Consider the following 13,059-nt stretch of genomic DNA (forward strand, 5'->3'; position numbering starts at 1 on the left):
TAATCTCATAGTCATATGAACATGTATAAGTCATGAAGAAAGTAATAGCAACATACTCAATGATCAAGTGCTAAGCTAACGGAATGGGTCAATTCAATCACATCATTCTCTAATGATGTGACCCCGTTAATCAAATGACAAATCATGTCTATGGCTAGGAAACTTAACCATGTTTGATTCAACGAGCTATTCAAGTAGAGGCATACTAGTGACACTATGTTTGTCTATGTATTCACACATGTACTAAGTTTCCGGTTAATACAATTCTAGCATGAATAATAAACATTTATCATGATATAAGAAAATAAATAATAACTTTATTATTGCCTCTATGGCATATTTCCTTCAGTCTCCCACTTGCACTAGAGTCAATAATCTAGTTCACATCGCCATGTGATTTAACACCAATAGTTCACATCGTCATTCTCTCTCTATCTTCTATCGTGGTCGGGATTTGAGTCTTACTCAACTTCACACCTTGCAACACAGGCAAGAACTCTTTCTTTGACTGTTCCATTTTGAACTACTTCAAAAAACTTGTCAAGGTATGTACTCATTGAAAAAACTTATCAAGCGTCTTGATCTATCTCTATAGATCTTGATGCTCAATATGTAAGTAGCTTCATCGAGGTCTTTCTTTGAAAAACTCCTTTCAAATACTCCTTTATGCTTTCCAAAAAATTCTAGATCATTTCCGATCGACAATATGTCATTCACATATACTTATCAGAAAAGTTGTAGTGCTCCCACTCAGTTTCTTCTAAATACAGGCTTCACCGCAAGTCTGTATAAAACTATATGCTTTGATCAACTCACCAAAGCTTATATTCCAACTCCGAGATGCTTGCACCAGTCCATAGATGGATCGCTGGAGCTTTGCACACTTTGTTAGCACCTTTAGGATTGACAAAACCTTCTGTTTCATCATATACAACTCTTCTTTAAAAAATCTATTAAGGAATGTAGTTTTGACATCCATTTGCCAGATTTCATAAAATGTGGCAATTTGCTAACATGATTCGGACAGACTTAAGCATCGCTACGAGTGAGAAAATCTCATCGTAGTCAACACCTTGAACTTTGTCAAAAACCTTTTTCGACAAGTCTAGCTTTGTAGATAGTAACACTACTATCAGCGTCTGTCTTCCTCTTGAAGATCCATTTATTTTCTATGGCTTGCCGATCATCGGGCAAGTCAACCAAAGTCCACACTTTGTTCTCATACATGGATCCCATCTCAGATTTCATGGCCTCAAGCCATTTGGCGGAATCTGGGCTCATCATCGCTTCTTCATAGTTTGTAGGTTCTCCATGGTCAAGTAACATGACCTCCAGAATAGGATTACCGTACCACTCTGGTGCGGATCTTACTCTGGTTGACCTACGAGGTTTGGTAGTAACTTGATCTGAAGTTTCATGATCATCATTATTAACTTCCTCACTAATTGGTGTAGGCATCACTGGACTGATTTCTGTGATGAACTACTTTCCAATTCGGGAGAAGGTACAATTACCTCATCAAGTTCTACTTTCCTCCCACTCACTTCTTTCGAGAGAAACTCCTTCTCTAGAAAGGATCCATTCTTTACACTAGTAGAAAAAGGGGCTTTCGTTCGGGCCTGGCCAGCCCATTAGTCCCGGTTCTTACATGAACCAGGACCAATGGGTGCATTCGTCCCAGTTCGTGAGCCCAGGTGGCCGGCCGGGGCCTCGTGGGCTTTGGTCCCGGTTCATCTGGACCCATTTGTCCCGGTTCTAGGCACGAACCGGGACCAATGGGCCTCGCTCCTGGCCCACAACCATTGGTCCCGGTTCATGGCACGAACCGGGACAAATGAACTGCCTATATATAGCTCCATCGCCATCGAGCAGAGCACTCTCCACACTGCTCTGTTTTTAACTGGCCGGCGAGGGGAGGTCATTTGGGTGCTCTAGCTCACCTCCTATGCACATGAGGTGTTCGATGAAATGTCTGAGCCACACTAGTTAATATTTCTTCTCTCGAAACTCGACCTCCGAGCTCCATTTTCCCCGAGATTTTTGTAGGTTTAGCGGTCCGTCACGTCCCGTCCCCGTCTTCACTGCCGTCGATCGCCCGCGCCGATCTCGTCGCCGGCACCACCGTGGTGAGCCTATTGTTCTTATCTTCTTTCTGAAAGAAAAAAATTCTTACTTCAGATAGATACTTGTCTAATTTTCTTACTTTTATTATTCCTTGTTATTATATAGTGCGATGGTTCTGGTATCCGCCCCCGTCGGCCCTCGTCCTGTCTATGATTCGGATGTGGTTTATATTATCTTTTTATAACTATTTGGTTCATATATTGTTTATGACAATTATGCCGTCCAACGTGACATAGATTTTATTTATGTAGGAGGTGGTTGAACCGGAAATTCCAGCCGACCCTATTGTCGAGAGGTTAAATTTAGTTGAAAAAGAAAAGAATTACTTGAAGGAAAAAATAAAAAGAAATTGAGGAGGAGAAGATGATATTGGAGTTGCATGTTGCGAATGTCGTCGATGATCACAAGATCAAGATGGATGCAATGCGGTTGAAGATTAGAAAGATTAGAAAATATGCCATTCATACCGAGGCTTGGTATAATTATGCGTTGGATCAATTGTTACCTTAGTTTTGATTATGATCGCATTTGTTGTTGCGTTGAAAGGTTTTACACAGTTTCAATGCACGGTTTAACTAGATGCTCTGGAGAGCTATATGTTGTTCAATTTGAACTTTTAGTACTTTGGTTTTAATGTGATGATGAACTACTATTAATTTGGTCACTTATCTATCCATGTTCATTTGTAGTGCTTTTCAATTTCAGGGTCTTATAGCTAAAAAAATCAGTAAATGCATGAAAAATAGCAAATGAAGTCAGAAAGGGTTGAAAATTGATGATGTGGCTTTGAATGGTGCATTTTGAACACAGAAAATCTATGGAGTTCAAATAAGTTCAAGAAAATGAAATCCATTTGTAACAGACGAGTTTCCGTGTGAAACCCTGATACTTCGAATGAGATTGTCCGTTTTGTACACGAAGTGCATCCAGTTTTTGCCGTAAGCCTCTCTAATTTCTTGCACATGCTATGTGGGTGAAATGATGACACCATGCCAACTTTCAACCTTTTCAGAGTTCATTTGTAGTGCTTCTCAATTTCAGGGTCTTATACCTCAAAAAAATCAGTAAATGCATGAAAAATAGAAAATGAAGTCAGAAAGGGTTGAAAATTGATGATGTGGCTTTGAATGGTGCATTTTGAACACACAAAAACTATGGACTTCAAATAAGTTCAAGAAAATGAAATCCCTTTGTAACAGACGAGTTTCCGTGTGAAACCCTGATACTTCGAATGATATTGTCCGTTTTGTACACGAAGTGCATCCAGTTTTTGCCATAAGCCTCTATAATTTCTTGCACATGCTATGTGGGTGAAATGATGACACCATGCCAACTTTCAACCTTTTCAGAGTTCATTTGTAGTGCTTCTCAATTTCAGGGTCTTATAGCTCAAAAAAAATCATTAAATGCATGAAAAATAGCAAATGAAGTCATAAAGGGTTGAAAATTGATGATGTGGCTCTGAATGGTGCATTTTGAACACAGAAAAACTATGGAGTTCAAATAAGTTCAAGAAAATGAAATCCCTTTGTAACAGACGAGTTTCCGTGTGAAACCCTGATACTTCGAATGGGATTGTCCGTTTTGTACGCGAAGTGCATCCAGTTTTTGCCATAAGCCTCTATAATTTCTTGCACATGCTATGTGAGTGAAATGATGACACCATGCCAACTTTCAACCTTTTCAGAGTTCATTTGTAGTGCTTCTCAATTTCAGGGACTTATACCTAAAAAAAAATCAGTAAATGCAAGAAAAATAGCAAATGAAGTCAGAAAGGGTTGAAAATTGATGATGTGGCTTTGAATGGTGCATTTTGAACACAGAAAAACTATGGAGTTCAAATAAGTTCAAGAAAATGAAATCCCTTTGTAACAGACGAGTTTCCGTGTGAAACCCTGATACTTCGAATGAGATTGTCCGTTTTGTACACGAAGTGCATCCAGTTTTTGCCGTAAGCCTCTCTAGTTTGTTGCACATGCTAGTGGGTGAAATGATGACACCATGCCAACTTTCAACCTTTTCAGAGTTCATTTGTAGTGCTTCTCAATTTCAGGGTCTTATACCTCAAAAAAATCAGTAAATGCATGAAAAATAGAAAATGAAGTCAGAAAGGGTTGAAAATTGATGATGTGGCTTTGAATGGTGCATTTTGAACACAGAAAAACTATGGAGTTCAAATAAGTTCAAGAAAATGAAATCCCTTTGTAACAGACGAGTTTCCGTGTGAAACCCTGATACTTCGAATGAGATTGTCCGTTTTGTACGCGAAGTGCATCCAGTTTTTGCCGTAAGCCTCTCTACTTTCTTGCACATGCTATGTGGGTGAAATGATGACACCATGCCAACTTTCAACCTTTTCAGAGTTCATTTGTAGTGCTTCTCAATTTCAGGGTCTTATAGCTCAAACAAATCATTAAATGCATGAAAAATAGCAAATGAAGTCAGAAAGGGTTGAAAATTGATGATGTGGCTTTGAATGGTGCATTTTGAACACAGAAAAACTATGGAGTTCAAATAAGTTCAAGAAAATGAAATCCCTTTGTAACAGACGAGTTTCCGTGTGAAACCCTGATACTTCGAATGAGATTGTCCGTTTTGTACGCGAAGTGCATCCAGTTTTTTCCGTAAGCCTCTCTACTTTCTTGCACATGCTATGTGGTTGAAATGATGACACCATGCCAACTTTCAACCTTTTCAGAGTTCATTTGTAGTGCTTCTCAATTTCAGGGTCTTATAGCTCAAAAAAATCATTAAATGCATGAAAAATAGCAAATGAAGTCAGAAAGGGTTGAAAATTGATGATGTGGATTTGAATGGTGCATTTTGAACACAGAAAAACTATGGACCTCAAATAAGTTCAAGAAAATGAAATCCCTTTGTAACAGACGAGTTTCCGTGTGAAACCCTGATACTTCGAATGAGATTGTCCGTTTTGTACACGAAGTGCATCCAGTTTTTGCCATAAGCCTCTATAATTTCTTGCACATGCTATGTGGGTGAAATGATGACACCATGCCAACTTTCAACCTTTTCAGAGTTCATTTGTAGTGCTTCTCAATTTCAGGGTCTTATACCTCAAAAAAATCAGTAAATGCATGAAAAATAGCAAATGAAGTCAGAAAGGGTTGAAAATTGATGATGTGGCTTTGAATGGTGCATTTTGAACACAGAAGAACTATGGAGTTCAAATAAGATCAAGAAAATGAAATCCCTTTGTAACAGACGAGTTTCCGTATGAAACCTTGATACTTCGAATGAGATTGTCCGTTTTGTACGCGAAGTGCATCCAGTTTTTGCCGTAAGCCTCTCTAGTTTCTTGCGCATGCTATGTGGGTGAAATGATGACACAATGCCAACTTTCAACCTTTTCAGAGTTCATTTGTAGTGCTTCTGAATTTCAGGGTCTTAAAGCTCAAAAAATTAGTAAATGCATGAAAAATAGCAAATGAAGTCAGAAAGGGTTGAAAATTGATGATGTGGCACTGAATGGTGCGTTTTGAACACAGAAAAACTATGGAGTTCAAATAAGTTCAAGAAAATGAAATCACTTTGTAACAGACGAGTTTCCGTGTGAAACCCAGATACTTCGAATGAAATTGTCCGTTTTGTACGCGAAGTGCATCCAGTTTTTTCCATAAGCCTCTATAATTTCTTGCACATGCTATGTGGGTGAAATGATGACACCATGCCAACTTTCAACCTTTTCAGAGTTCATTTGTAGTGCTTCTCAATTTCAGGGTCTTATAGCTCAAAAAAATCATTAAATGCAAGAAAAATAGCAAATGAAGTCAGAAAGGGTTGAAAATTGATGATGTGGCTTTGAATGGTGCATTTTGAACACAGAAAAACTATGGACTTCAAATAAGTTCAAGAAAATGAAATCCCTTTGTAACAGACGAGTTTCCGTGTGAAATCCTGATACTTCGAATGAGATTGTCCGTTTTGTACACGAAGTGCATCCAGTTTTTGCCATAAGCCTCTATAATTTCTTGCACATGCTATGTGGGTGAAATGATGACACCATGCCAACTTTCAACCTTTTCAGAGTTCATTTGTAGTGCTTCTCAATTTCAGGGTCTTATAGCTCAAAAAAATCATCAAATGCATGAAAAATAGCAAATGAAGTCATAAAGGGTTGAAAATTGATGATGTGGCTTTGAATGGTGCATTTTGAACACAGAAAAACTATGGAGTTCAAATAAGTTCAAGAAAATGAAATCCCTTTGTAACAGACGAGTTTCCGTGTGAAACCCTGATACTTCGAATGAGATGGTCCGTTTTGTACGCGAAGTGCATCCAGTTTTTGCCGTAAGCCTCTCTACTTTCTTGCACATGCTATGTGGGTGAAATGATGACACCATGCCAACTTTCAACCTTTTCAGAGTTCATTTGTAGTGCTTCTCAATTTCAGGGTCTTATAGCTCAAAAAAATTATTAAATGCATGAAAAATAGCAAATGAAGTCAGAAAGGGTTGAAAATTGATGATGTGGATTTGAATGGTGCATTTTGAACACAGAAAAACTATGGACTTCAAATAAGTTCAAGAAAATGAAATCCCTTTGTAACACACGAGTTTCCGTGTGAAACCCTGATACTTCGAATGAGATTGTCCGTTTTGTACACGAAGTGCATCCAGTTTTTGCCATAAGCCTCTATAATTTCTTGCACATGCTATGTGGGTGAAATGATGACACCATGCCAACTTTCAACCTTTTCAGAGTTCATTTGTAGTGCTTCTCAATTTCAGGGTCTTATACCTCAAAAAAATCAGTAAATGCATGAAAAATAGAAAATGAAGTCAGAAAGGGTTGAAAATTGATGATGTGGCTTTGAATGGTGCATTTTGAACACACAAAAACTATGGACTTCAAATAAGTTCAAGAAAATGAAATCCCTTTGTAACAGACGAGTTTCCGTGTGAAACCCTGATACTTCGAATGAGATTGTCCGTTTTGTACACGAAGTGCATCCAGTTTTTGCCATAAGCCTCTATAATTTCTTGCACATGCTATGTGGGTGAAATGATGACACCATGCCAACTTTCAACCTTTTCAGAGTTCATTTGTAGTGCTTCTCAATTTCAGGGTCTTATAGCTCAAAAAAAAATCATTAAATGCATGAAAAATAGCAAATGAAGTCATAAAGGGTTGAAAATTGATGATGTGGCTCTGAATGGTGCATTTTGAACACAGAAAAACTATGGAGTTCAAATAAGTTGAAGAAAATGAAATCCCTTTGTAACAGACGAGTTTCCGTGTGAAACCCTGATACTTCGAATGGGATTGTCCGTTTTGTACGCGAAGTGCATCCAGTTTTTGCCATAAGCCTCTATAATTTCTTGCACATGCTATGTGGGTGAAATGATGACACCATGCCAACTTTCAACCTTTTCAGAGTTCATTTGTAGTGCTTCTCAATTTCAGGGTCTTATAGCTCAAAAAAATCATCAAATGCATGAAAAATAGCAAATGAAGTCATAAAGGGTTGAAAATTGATGATGTGGCTTTGAATGGTGCATTTTGAACACAGAAAAACTATGGAGTTCAAATAAGTTCAAGAAAATGAAATCCCTTTGTAACAGACGAGTTTCCGTGTGAAACCCTGATACTTCGAATGAGATTGTCCGTTTTGTACGCGAAGTGCATCCAGTTTTTGCCGTAAGCCTCTCTATTTTCTTGCACATGCTATGTGGGTGAAATGATGACACCATGCCAACTTTCAACCTTTTCAGAGTTCCTTTGTAGTGTTTTTCAATTTCAGGGTCTTATAGCTCAAAAAATTCAGTAAATACATGAAAAATACAAATGAAGTCAGAAAGGGTTGAAAATTGATAATGTGGCTTTGAATGGTGCATTTTGAACACATAAAAACTATGGAGTTCAAATAAGGTCAAGAAAATGAAATCCCTTTGTAACAGACGAGTTTCCGTATGAAACCCTGATACATCGAAAGAGATTGTCCGTTTTGTACACGAAGTGCATCCAGTTTTTGCCGTAAGCCTCTCTACTTTCTTGCGCATGCTATGTGGGTGAAATTATGATACCAAGCCAACTTTCAACCTTTTCAGAGTTTATTTGAAATGCTTTTCAATTTCAGGGTCTTATAGCTCAAAAAATCAGTAAATGCATGAAAAATAACAAATGAAGTGAGAAAGGGTTGAAAATTGATGATGTTGCTTTGAATGGTGCATTTTGAACACGAAAAAACTATGGAGTTTAAATAAGTTCAAGAAAATGAAATCCCTTTGTAACAGACGAGTTTCCGTATGAAACCTGATATTTCGAAAGAGATTGTCCGTTTTGTACACGAAGTGCATCCAGTTTTTGCCGTAACCGTCTCTACTTTCTTGCACATGCTATGTGGGTGAAATGATGACACCATGCCAACTTTCAACCTTTTCAGAGTTCATTTGTAGTGCTTTTCAATTTCAGGGTCTTATAGCTCAAAAAAATCAGTAAATGCATGAAAAATAACAAATGAAGTCAGAAAGGGTTGAAAATTGATGATGTGGCTTTGAATGATGCATTTTGAACACAGAAAAACTATGGAGTTCAAATAAGTTCAAGAAAATGAAATCCCTTTGTAACAGACGAGTTTCCGTGTGAAACCCTGATACTTCGAATGAGATTGTCCGTTTTGTACACGAAGTGCATCCAGTTTTTGCCGTAAGCCTCTCTAATTTCTTGCACATGCTATGTGGGTGAAATGATGACACCATGCCAACTTTCAACCTTTTTAGAGTTCATTTGTAGTGCTTCTCAATTTCAGGGTCTTATACCTCAAAATATCAGTAAATGCATGAAAAATAGAAAATGAAGTCAAAAAGGGTTGAAAATTGATGATGTGGCTTTGAATGGTGCATTTTGAACACAGAAAAACTATGGAGTTCAAATAAGGTCAAGAAAATGAAATCCCTTTGTAACAGACGAGTTTCCGTATGAAACCCTGATACTTCGAAAGAGATTGTCTGTTTTGTACACGAAGTTCATCCAGTTTTTGCCGTAAGCCTCTCTACTTTCTTGCACATGCTATGTGGGTGAAATTATGATACCATGCCAACTTTCAACCTTTTTAGAGTTTATTTGAAATGCTTTTCAATTTCAGGGTCTTATAGCTCATAAAATAAAGTAAATACGTAATTAGAAACAAATTAATATAAACTTTAATAAAATATATAAGTAGAAACAAAATAAAATAAACTTTAATAACATAAATAAAATTTATGAAACTGAAATTATAAAAGTATTTTTTGTTCAAAACATTATAAGCAACCTCTAGTATTATTGAAACTAAAATTATATAAAACTGATGCAACTAAAATTATCAAAATATTTTTTGTTCAAAATCATTAAAAGCAAAAAGAATTTTCATAAAGATTTTTTTTGTTAGAAACTTTAATAGCAAAAAGAATTATCATAAAATAAAACAAATAAGTAATTAGAAACAAAATAAAATAAAATAAATAAGTATTTTGTTGTAAGTAGAAAGAAAACAAAATAAATAAAGCAAAAAAGAAAACAAAAAAGAAAACAAAAAAAAACTGGGAAAAAATAAAAAAAATGCCACCTACTGGGCCACCACGGCCTGAATACGACTAGAAACCCATCCATGGGCCAGGATTCAGGCCCGCAGAAGGCCAGTAGGCTCACAGGCATAGCAGTGTTAGACTAGGCCCGTAAGCCTGCAATGGAGAGGAGCTCGAGAGGGGTGCGGCAGTGGGGCTTATAAACCACTGCGCGCCCCTCTCAACTAGCGAGGTGGGACTAAACTTTCGATGCGGGCGCAGCAACACAAGGCCTTTGGTCCCGGTTGGTGGCACCAACCGAGACTAAAGGGGTGCGTTGGTACCGGTTCGTGGCACCAACCGGGACCAATGCCCCCCCTTTATTCACGGTTGGTGCCACCAACCGGGACCAAAGGCCTCTGCTTCCCGCCCTTTGGGCTGCTGAAAAGAGACCTTTGGTCCCGGTTGGTGGCACCAACCGGGACTAAAGGGGGCATTGGTCCCGGTTGGTGCCACGAACCGGTACCAATGCTCTGAGTATATAAGAAAACACTTAGCGTTTTTCAGATTCATCTCTGCATCAGTTGCCCCACCCCGACGACGCCGCCAGGCTGCCCGAGCTCGCCCCGTCGACGCCGTCGCCGCCCTCTTCCTCGTCCTGCCCCCTCCCCCAAGCACGCCGCCGTCGGCCCGCCCCGACCACGCCGCGCGCCCCTGCCCCGACCACGTCGTCGTCGCCCGAGCTGCCCCGCGCGACCACGCGGCGCGCCTGAGCTCGCCTCTGCCTTGCCCTGCCCCGACCATGCCGCCGTCGCCTCTGCCCCTGCCCCGACCATGCCGCGCGCGCCTCTACCCCGATGCGCGCCGTGCCTCTGCCCCTGCCCCGACCACGCCGCACCTCTTCTTTGGTCAGGCCGGCGCCGCCCCCTTCCTCACTGTTTTTTTTCAGATTTTTTGTTTTTTGTATTTTTATAAAAATGTATATATGTATGTATGTTCTCTGTGTATATATATATATGTTCATGTATGAAAAAGATAGATTTTTAGAAAAGTTAGGATTTTTTTCTGTTCATATTTTTTTGGTGATATTAATTATTGTAGAATATGCAAATGTTTGTATACTCATATGAACAATGCATTAGGCAAAACCTTTACTTTTTTTTTCTAAATTTTCTATTTGAACATTTAAAAAAAACAAGCAATACTACTTCATGTATTTTTTCAGAATTTTCTATTGTGCATAGACCGATTTTAGACCACAGGAGCACCCCCACCCCCCGATCGTTGCAAAAGTTGCTAAGTGATATTAAGAAGGAAGAAGAAGAAAAAGAAGTATAGGAAAAAAGAAAATAAGAAGAGGAAGAAAGGAGAAGAAGAGGAGAGGAAGAAGAGGAGAAATAAATAAGAAGAGGAAAAAAGAAGAAAAAGAAGAGGTGAAGAAGAAAGGAATAGAAATTCTATTCCTTTCTTCTTCTCCTCTTTTTTTTCTTCTTTTTTTTTTCTTCGATCTTCTCATCTATTCCTTTCTTTTTCTCCTCTTTTTTATTTCTTCTTCGTCTTCTTATTTTTTATCGGGTATGCCATTGTCGATATACCCCCTCCCGATAACTTCAACATGAGGGGGGGGGGTCGATATACCCCCTCCCCGATAACATTATTTTCCCATGTATGTATGTCGTCGTTGTCGATATAACCCCCTCTCCCCGATAACTTCGACATGAGGGGCGGTCGATATATATATATATATATATATACCCCCTCTCGACCGCGATAACTTATACTACGGGAGTACCCCCCGGCCCTCTCGCTCGACCAAAACTCTTGAAGCGTTGCCGAGAGGCCACCCCAAACCCTAGAGAAGCATTGCCGAGAGGCCACCCCACCCCCACGCCTTATTGTGCGCTTAGCTAGATAGTTCTACGTTTGCCACTAATATATCCACTGTCATGTTTGAATAATAATTGCCATGTTGTAAATATTTGCAGAAACTATGGATCCGCACCCCCGAGACGAAGCAACAGAATCGGTGTTGAGGGACATAATCGCACACGGAAGTGATGCCGTCTTCGAGTTTCTCAATGACAAGTGCACCGATGGTCTGGAAACATTGGTGGAGAAGGAAGCAGCAGGCTACGACGATGATCAAACAATGGAGGAAGGACACCGTGATGACGGCTCTGGTGACCGAATGGAGGAGGACGAAGGACACTGTGATGACGGCTCCGGTGACCGAACGCAGTCCGGCCAGGTATATATATTAATTAAGCATGTGCTGACTATAGCTAATTGATGCATTAATTGTTTTTGGTATGTACACATATTAACTCTCTTCTTTCTTCTTTTCTAGCCCTCCGGATCGAGCACCACGTCGGTAACGAGATGAGGCCCGGCGAAAAAGTTGCGCATGGATGAAAGATACACGATCGTCGAAATTGATCGTGCTGGCCAACCGATTGAACCCCTCCGGACGAAGCAAAAATTTAATGCTCAGTGCGGGGTTCTAGTTAAGGACATGATCCCGATCAGCCTAGAGCAATGGTTGAAGCCCAAGGATAAAGACTCTCAGGTGTCTTATGTCAGCGATCGGCAGAAAGCTGAACTTTGGACCGCGCTGCAGGCAAATTCACCATTCCGGAAGAGGACGATCCGGAGAACCCAGTCAAAAAGCCAATGATCAAGGCTTATGCTCTCAAGAAAATGGCTGAGCTATTCAGAAGATGGAAGAATGAGCTGAAAAAAGAGTATGTCGACAAAGAGAAGACTCCAGAATTCACCGGCCGGTTTGAGAAAATTGCAGATCAGTGGGACGCATTTGTCGCCAAAAAGACATCTGAGAGAGCAGCGAAGATGTCAGCGACAAACAAGAAAAATGCTGCAAAGAAGAAGCATCACCATCGCACGGGGTCAGGTGGCTACCTGAAAGCCCGGCCTAAGTGGGACAAGGCTGAGATTGACCTCCTTAATAAAGGGGTCGAACCAGAGACGCGACGCTGGCCAGACCGTTGCAGGACTTGGTTCTTCGGTGTTGGGGGAACATTGGACCCTGTAACAGACCAGTGTGTTTGGACGAATGAGCAGCTGAATACACCCATCAGGAAGCTAAAGGACTTGATCGAAGAAGCGCATCAAGGGACGTTCGTCCCGGACAGAGAGAAAGACGAGCTGACAGAGGCCCTCGGGAATCCTGAGCACCCCGGACGTACACGAGGCATGCCAGGCTCCCTTCCGTGGAAGGCTGGGTTTCCGGACGCGGACGGTTACAAAAGCCAGGAGAGGAGGAAGAAAGTGGAGCATGACCAACAACAGGCGCTGCACGCAAGGGTGCAAGCGATAAAGGAGCGACAAGCAAATCGCAGCAAACGAACTGCCGAAGCTTCCCCTGAAGCTACCCCGCCATCTCAGCGGAGAAGCAGCGTGGCTTCCACCGAGC

Source organism: Triticum aestivum, chromosome 6D (assembly GCF_018294505.1).
Source record: "Triticum aestivum cultivar Chinese Spring chromosome 6D, IWGSC CS RefSeq v2.1, whole genome shotgun sequence".
NCBI lineage: Eukaryota > Viridiplantae > Streptophyta > Magnoliopsida > Poales > Poaceae > Triticum > Triticum aestivum.